This window comes from Priapulus caudatus, unplaced genomic scaffold (assembly GCF_000485595.1).
Source record: "Priapulus caudatus unplaced genomic scaffold, Priapulus_caudatus-5.0.1 Scaffold1629, whole genome shotgun sequence".
NCBI classification, from domain to species: domain Eukaryota; kingdom Metazoa; phylum Priapulida; class Priapulimorpha; order Priapulimorphida; family Priapulidae; genus Priapulus; species Priapulus caudatus.
The window spans coordinates 18395-27717 of record NW_014578690.1 but is presented as its reverse complement, the minus strand read 5'-3'; the positions used below and the strand labels follow the sequence as shown (position 1 = coordinate 27717).

General features: G+C 43.6%; 1 long non-coding RNA gene across 1 annotated transcript in view; it reads right to left on the bottom strand.

Annotated features, from left to right (window-relative positions):
* Positions 1–3694: 3694 nt before the first annotated feature.
* Positions 3695–9323, bottom strand: part of LOC106817200 — an 8331-nt gene continuing 2702 nt past the window's right edge. The window contains exons 2-3 of the long non-coding RNA XR_001395003.1: positions 4045–4156; positions 3695–3783 (exon numbers count right to left, since the gene is read on the bottom strand). This is a non-coding gene — a long non-coding RNA (uncharacterized LOC106817200). The remainder of the gene's footprint in view (positions 3784–4044; positions 4157–9323) is intronic.

Genomic DNA, 9323 nt, shown 5'->3' with positions numbered 1-9323 from the left:
TATAATAAAAAAATAAAAAAATAAAGGTACAAAAAAATTAAATAAAAAAAACGAATGTAAAAATCAATGTGAAAAAAATATTGTGAAAAAAATGTACTTTTTATTACTGAAATAAAATAATAGTCGTATGTACCAAACCTTCTCAATGTTTATATCAATCGTCGATTAAAAGCCCCCGCACACGGTGCGCGTTCGGCGTGCACCAACGACGCTGAACACAAGTCACGCATGCGCATTGCTTGGGTGCCAGCCCGCACACGGTGCGCATTAGGCGCAGCGCCGTTGGCACGCACCGAATTTGCACCGTGTGCGGGGCCCTTAAGGCTTGACCAGGCATATGTTATATATATGCGTGCTAAACACGTTTCATAAATTGCCAGTGAAATTCTCACCTTTGTGTACCACATTCAAAAAATCGTATTTATTGACAGCATATATCATTGAAACAATACAATGTGCATTAAATGTCCACATCCTACACCACATGTCTGTGTGGGTCTGTGTGTGTGCATGTCTGTGTGTGTCTGTGTGTGCATGTCTGTATGTGTGTTTGTGCATGTGTCTGTGTGTGCGTGCGTGTCTGTTTGTGTGTGTGTGTGTGTGTGTGTGTGTGCGTGCGTGTGTGTGTACGTATGTGTATGTATGTGTACATATGTGTGTGTATGTGTACATATGTGTGTGCCGTGTGTGTATGTGCGTGTACGCATGTGTATGTATGTGTACATATGTGTGTGTGTGTGTCGTGTGTGTATGTGCGTGTGTGTGTGTGCATGTGTGTGTGTGTGTGTGTGTGTGTGTGTGTGTGTGTGTGTGTGTGTGTCTAAAAGCATGACCACCATCACACATCCACACCACATGACAAAACTAACATGTCACGTCACGTACGACTCGGAGCCGATAGACAAGATCTCTGTTAAACTTTGTACAAAGTTAAACTTTATGGACAAAATTGGGAATGTTCGGGTAAACCATGTAAATCATATAAATGCTAGAAATTCATCTTTGCTAAAAACGATTTGTACATATATAGTCTAGACACGCGAATGTATGAAATTGCTATTTGCCTGTAGTTAATAGCATACGCTATGTGTAAGGTTCATAGAAAACAAAAACATAGTTAATCTAATGGCATTTAAAAAATGCTGAGATTACGAATTGTGCTGACCGATTTTTATATAATTAACGATCGTCGAACCAAACTGAATAACCTAAAACACAGCAATACTATCAGCACATATATTAGGAAAAAATACTGGTAACTATCACAGGCATATTTGGTTCATATTTACACACACAACTTTCGGGAAAAACATTGCTAAGTTGCCAAATTCAGGCGGTCAATAAGTAGATGGATTGTAAAATATGTAGTAATTGTGAAATATGTTCTTACATAATTGTACAACAGCAATCAATTCCACACCTATTACCACGGTTATAGACAAACACCTGTGTACAAACGATTGAAAACTTTATTTAAATGAACAAAAGTTTGTCAAGGTAAATTTAAACGAAAAACTAAAATAAAATATAAATCTTCACATGTAAAGTAATTGGAAATTGCTCTAGTACGGAGTGCTACATTTTAATAACAGCATAAATAATGGAAAAATAATAGTAACATCTCGATGCGCTGCCATTAGAGTTCAGTATATCTACACAACATGCTGCTTATTACAACTGCTATTTGCAACTGTTATATACAGCTGTTGTCCGTTTTCATGTTGATAATGAGCCATTGGCAGAGTTCCCAAAGTGATTGTGTACTCTGGTCAATAACCGTGACTATTATACAACACACTGTTCTTATGAATGAAGTAACGAGAAAGTTTGTCATCGATTTCAACTTGAAATTTCTTATATTTTCTTATGTAAATGAACATAAGAACTTATCAGATAAACGTGCCTACAAACGCCACAACACTCATGCTGTGCGTGTGTGCCTTAAAGGAATAATAGGTCCATTGATTATGCAATGTTGACGAATGCTAGAGTAACTGGCACCTTGTGTAGTTAATAAGTACATTAGCTTATAGCCAAACGCGTATTAGTTTGTCCAATATCACTGCTGGTTACAGTACAAACGGGAATTGAAATCGGTTGTTGATTTACGTGCCGTAAATGTCATCCAGGAGTCAAGCGATGACGTAAACATTTGTGCAGCCCGTATGTTTTGGACGCCAGATGAAACGGAGGTGTCAGCGGTGTAACCACGGCCACGGACTAAACATGGAAATAGAGTAAAACACACGTACTAATCACGGACGCACATGGACAGCCCTGACAAAAAGTTCCTTATCACGAGCGTCCGTGTTTACGAAATCACTGATGATAGCATGATAGCATTGCGTACGGCCGAGCATGCGTGCGGAAATGTCCGGTGCACTATAAATCTGTATCACACCCGCTTCGCCGGCAGCGGTTTGAAACTGTAAACAACTGTTTTTTGGACTGCGGATTTCAATTAGACATTTCTTAGTAACCAGCAGTGATATTGGACAAACTAATACGCGTTTGGCTATAAGGTAATGTACTTATTAACTACACAAGGTGCCAGTTACTCTAGCATTTGTCAACATTGCATAATCAATGGACCTATTATTCCTTTAACCTGAACCCTTTCTACAAATGGTGCTTAAATCCACCCTCAGCATCCTCAAAGTGAGTCACATATTAAACAAATTCCCACACTACAAACACTATCGATGTCATCTCGTAGCCAGGGTGTACACTCCAGCTCGCAATTTATGCTGGCTTAAGCCAGTCCCATTCAAACTGCATATGCGTATATATACAAGTGCCGGATTTACGTGGGCACAAAACGTCGGGCAGCAAAATCCTACAACTAGCAGATATGTAACATCGTGACAATCCGACTAGCTAGTAGACGTGTGCACACGCACTCACTCACTTGACTTCTTAATCGTAACATCATCTTCGATTTTCATCTGGAATTTAGCTCGAATTGAGTGTGTAGACCTGCGATAGTTGATATTATAAGGTGTCAACCATTTCTACAATGCAATGCAGAGACAGCAGGGTAGAGCAAAAATCCACGTGTTGTGGGTGTGCATATATATACATACATACATCAATGCATGCATGCACGCACGCACATGCACTCACACATACGCGTTGTATAGTGAGGGCGAGACTAGATAATTGTACTTAAAAATGTTCTGTTTCAATGAACATGATTTTTACAGACAATTTCAAAGCACCTGTATAGATTCAGATAGTAAAAGCTTATTTGCGTAGGTGCAATTAAACGCTGACGCGTTCATTTACTTGATTAGCACGTTGTTTCACGCAGCAGTGGTTGCCATAGGCAACATATCATGCATCTGTCTGTAACAAGCGAGACATACAGCGCCCCCTATGCCTGACAGCGTCGCTCTCGCGCGGCGGGGAACGTGGCGCCCCCTACGTTAGACGTCCGTCTGCTTCGTGCCGTGTCGGTAACGCGACATCTGCTCCTCGTCCTCCTCGTCGCGGTTGCCTAGCAACGAGAAGTGGTCGGAGAGATCCGAGTGACGGCGCTGCGGCGGCGCGTAGTGGCCGGAGGCGCCCTCTGCTGGATCGCCGCGGCCGCCGTGCCGCTCTCCGACGTTGAAGCTCTGAACGAGACGGTGCGAGAAGACGGCGTCGTCGCCAGGTGGCGCTGTCGACTCCGGCGAGTCCACGGCGGCTCCGAGATCTTCGCTGGAGCTGCTTCGCTGGTCGCCGCCGTGGAGGTTGTGCGAGCGCAGGTAGGTAGCTGGCACCTTGCCAACAAGGTAGGACCTGCTGCAAGCAGGGCAAATGTAGTAGTAGTTGGTGTTTTAACGATTTTTTTAAAAATTTTGTAACAGTATGTACAAACATTCTCGTGAGTAAATCAAGGTGGTCTTCAAGAACGATGATTTTTGCAAACTAATGCGTTGCATCCGCAGTGGAAAGATTTAATGATATTTTCGTGAAGAATTAGCGCATCTTGTGTGAGAGACGTCCTGCGACATCTTACCCTATAGTTTTAATTTTATTAATTAATTATTACATGAAACTTACTTGTTCGTGGCAGCGGAGGTCCTCCTTACTGGAACAGGGGGAGGGGTTTTTGAGCTGATTCCTCTCTTCGGTGACCCTCCCCCATGGGGGCTGCTGACGTGTGCTGGATAGCCTGCAGAAGAAAAACCCGCTCGGCTTCAAGACAGACTTTTGCATTTAACGTAGCGTGAGTCACGTTGCATCTGTCACGCACGACTGCTGGTGGTGACGCACAACCGCACATATCTCGCATATCTCACATATATATCTCGCATATCTCACATATATATCTCACATATCTCACATACACATCTCGCATATCTCACATACACATCTCGCATATCTCACATATATATCTCGCATATCTCACACATGTTACACCCAAAGTGAATTATTTTCTCAAGGACATTTCAAGGACATATGTTTTAAGGAAAATCTGTAACAAGTAGTTTTAACTTTTTAGAGCATATATACCTTAGATTCATATATAAAGTAAAATTATTGTTTTACACGGCTGGCCGACAGAGATTAAACAGCCACTATAGCTCGCCGATTATTTTTTAAACCTGCCTCAACACTATTTGCATTTTTTCTCCATGAAAAAGACTTCAGAACATGTATTTGTAGTTGAATTACATGCAATAAAGGTTTAATAATAATATTAATAATAAACAGTTGCCGGTTCTTTACGCTGACCTTTCATCTGCTGTGTCAAGCAGTAACATTAATAGTGAATAAAAGTAATCACTTATTCCTTACTATCCGCGAGAGGGGGAGGAAATACTGAGGGAAGGGAGTGAGAGAGACGGGGTGAGGAAGGAATGCAGACGGAGATGTGCACACGCAGACAACGCACGTACGGCACAAACGGTAGACACCAGGCACGGATGCACATATTAAATTCCTTCTAATATAGTTACTTCTCTCGCCTTCCTCCGCTCACCCTCTCCCTCGCCTCTCTCTCTCTCTCTCTCTCTCTTCTCTCTCTCTGTCTGTCTCCCTCTCGCAATATTTCTCTTCACGCGCGCACGCCCGCACGCACGCACGCACACACACACACACACGCCATTTTTCTCTCTTTCTCGTGCGCTATATATATATATATATTATACTCGCCTCTCGCCGTTTCTTCTTGCGCACTGCCTCACAGTCACACCCCTCTCGCGTTAATCAATTATTCAGACAAATTAATCAGTCGAATAATCCCTTCCCACGGCAATGTCAGCTGCGCAATTTCAATATTTACACCCAAACTCCACGACAGAAGGCGCTGCATGCAGTTTGATACACACCTTCCTTACACCCCTCTCGCGGATAGTTCGCCCGTGACCAGTCAAGCGTTAAAAAACTTTCGCAGCAAAATGACCGTATTTCGGCTCCAACATTTTCACTCCCTGAGGCACAAAACGTGAATTTACGCCTATAATACACGGCCACGCGTGCGTGCGACTATACCAGCGTGTGCGCATCCGTTAGTGGGTGTGTATGTGTGTTTTTGTGACTGTAAAATGCGTATTATAGCCGTAAATCCACATTTTGTGCTTTTGGGAGTGAAAAAGTTCAAGCTGAAATACGGCCATTTGCTCGTGAATGTTTTTCCATGCTTGACTGGTCATGGGCGATACTATCCGCGAGAGGGGAGTAAGGAAGTGACAGAGGGATAGGAATTGTCGCGTCCGCGTAATGTTCATATATGTATCTATGTAAAACCACCTGACTCTACACGAGTGTCTCGTTAGTACATCTAGTTAGAGCTCTAGCCTTTCAATTATGAAACTGGGGTTCGAATCCCCGTTAATTCTTTGCTAAAATATTTTCTAAAACAGTTGCCTGGTTTTTAACGCTGACTCTATCATACTGCTGTGTCCAAGCAAGTAACCAGTTAAACATGAATGAAGAGTAATCACTTATTCCTAGCTACCCGCGAGAGGGGCGAGGAAATACTCGCGTGGGAAGGGAGTGAAGAAAGGAGCGTGAGGGAAAAGGAATGTCAGAAGCGAGATAGGTGGTGGGCGGACACGCGCAGACAAAACGCCACGTTGACGGGCACCAAACGGTAGGAATCAACAGCACCGCCGATGGCACCATAGTTAACAACATTCTTCTAAAATAATAGTTTAAGGCTCTGCTGGCGTCGGCCCTTCCTCCCCCGCGCACTCCTCTCCACTCCGCTCTCTCTCGCTTCTCTCTCGTCTCGTCCTACCTCATCCTGGCTAGCTCCCTCTTCGCAAATATTTGCTCTTCACGGCGCAAGCACCCCGCAGAGGGGGCGCGACCCGCCACCGCACAGACAGCAGGAAGCAGCGCGCGGCCCGCGGAGCGCAGGGACGCCACACACAAATGCGGGACGAACGCCGCCACGGGAGGGGCTGGACTCTATCCCGCCGCGGTGGCCCCCCATATCTCACATATATATCTCGCATATCTCACATACACATCTCGCATATCTCACATACACATCTCGCATATCTCACATATCTCATGCACATATCTCACACATGGTTAACACAAAAGTGAATTATTTTCTCAATGACTTTTCAAGGACATATGTTTTAAGGAAAATCTGTAACAAGTAGTTTTAACTTTTTAGAGCATATATACCTTAGATTCATATATAAAGTAAAATTATTTCTTTTACACGAGTGCCGACAGCAGATTAAACAGCCACTATAGCTCGCCGATTATTTTAACTGCTCAACACTATTGCATTTTTTCTCCATGAAAAAGACTTCAGAACATGTATTTGTAGTTGAATTACATGCAATAAAGGTTTAATAATAATAATAATAATAATAACGCTTGACTGGTTGGCGAACTACTCGGCGAGGGGAGTAACCAGGAAGTGACAGAGGGATAGGCAATTGTCGCGCTCACGTAATGTGACATATGATGTATTATGTAAAACTACCTGGCCTATCCAACGAGTGTCTCGTTAGTATCTAGTTAAGACTCTAGCTTTCAATTATGAAACTGGGCGCGCGAATCCCCGTTAATTCTTATGCTCAAAATATTTTCTAACTTGTGTACTAAGTAACAGATTGCAGACATGTATGCCAACGCAATATTACCGAACGACCACGCATGGCTCCTCACACTGAAATGGACAATTGGTGTGGTTGTGTTGTGTGTGTTGCGTCGGTGCTTTGTAATGATGCTTTTGCCATACAATGGTCTGCCAATACGTTTACTTTACCACAGTTATAGAAATATATTTTAGCAAGATTAACGGGATTCGAACCCAGATTCATAATTGGAAGGCATAGTAGCTCGTAAACTAGGATGTACTAAGAGACATCGTGTAGGGAGTCAGTGGTTTTACAGTAGAGATACATATGATGACATTACGCGGACGGCGACAATTCCTTATCCCTGCTGGTCCTTCTTATCGGCTACTCGCGGATACGTATCGCCATGCCAGTCGAATGGAACAAGAAAAACTTTCACGAGCAAATGGCCGTATGTTTCGAGCCGTGACTTTTTCACTCCGCAAAAAGCACAACATGTGGATTTACGGTATAATACGCATTATTTCATGTCCAAAACACATACACCCCACTTAACGGGAATGCGTCACAGCTGGTATAGTCAGCAGCGGCACGCGTGGCCGTGTATTATAGGCGTAATTCCGTTTTTTGCTCGGGGAGTGAAATGTGGAGACCGACAATTACGGTCATTCTTTGCGCTGCGAAATTTTTAACGCTGGACTGGTCACGGCGGCGAACTATCGGGAGAGGGGGTCTGTAAGGAAGGTGTTTATCAAACTGAATCGCGCGCCTTCTGCTCGTGGATGTGTGGGTGTAATATTTGAAATTGCACCGCCGCTGACATTCCGTTGGGAAGGATTATTCGACTGATTGAATTTCGTATGAATAATTGTTACGCGGAGAGGGTGTGACGTGTGAGGCAGTGCGCAATGAAGAAACGTGCGGGCGTCGTTTAATATAATATATATATATAGCGACACGAGAAAGAGAGGAAATGGCAGTGTGTGTGTCGTGTGTTGCGTGCGTGCTTGCGCGGGTGCGCGGCGGTGAAGGAGAAAATATTCGCGTGAGAGGCGAGACAGACAGACGAGGAGAGGAGAGAGAGAAGCGAGAGGAGGACGGGAGAGGGTGAGCGGAGCGAAGGCGATGGATAATTGATATTAGAAGGAATTTATATTGTGCATCGTGACCATGTGTCTACCGTATTGTGCCGTACGCTGGCGCTTTGTGTCTGCGTGTGCAATCTCGTCTTGCATTCTTCCTCACCCCGTCTCTCTCACTTCCACTACCCCTCGAGTATTTCCCTCCCCTCTCGCGGATAGATAGAGGAATAAGTTGATTACTTTCACATTCCTGTTAATGTTAACTGCTTGACACAGGCAGATGAAAGAGTCAGGCTCGTTAACAGAACCTGGCACTGTGTGTGATTCATTATTATTATTAAACCTTCTTTTAGTTGCATGTATATTCAACTCAAATACATGTTCTCTTAGGAAGTCTTTTCATGGACGAAATGCATAATAGGCATGAGCGGTTAAAATAGGATACGGGCTATAGTGCCTGTTTAATGCTGCTGTGCGGCACTGCGTGTTAAAACAAACTCTAATTTTATTATATATATGAATCTATGGTATATATATGCTCTAAAAAGTCTAAAACTACTTGTTAAGGCAGATTTCCTTAAAAGTAGTTCCTATGAAAAGTATGTGAGAATAATTCCCGTTTGTGTTAACCATGTGTTGAGGTATATATGCGAGATATATATGTGAGATATGCGACGAATGTTGTATCGTGAGACATATGCGCAGATGATGTATTGTGAGATATGCGTACGATATATTGTGAGATATGCGAGTTATGCTTATGTGAGATAGGCGAGATATGTTGCGGTTGTGCGTCCCACCAGCGTCCGTCGGTGCGTGACAAATGCAACGTGACTCACGCTACTACGTTAAATGCAAAAGTCTGCTTGATGCGCGGTTTGTTTCTTCTTCAGGCATATCCAGCAGCACGTCAGCAGCCCATGGAGGGAGGCGTCGATACCCGTCTTGGACTACTCACCTCATCCTGCAGAGCAGGAATCAGGGCCTCATAAAAACCCCTCCCCTGTCTCCGTAGGAGACCTCACGCTGCACGACAGTAAGTTTTCATGTAATAACGTTAAGTTAATAAGATTGAACAGCTATAGGGTAAGTGTCGCCGCGCACGTCTCTCACACAGGTATGCGCGTAATTCTTTCACGCAAAATATCGATTAATCCTCTGAATCCACTGCAGATGCAACGCCATTAGATTTTGCATAGAAAACCAAAAAAGA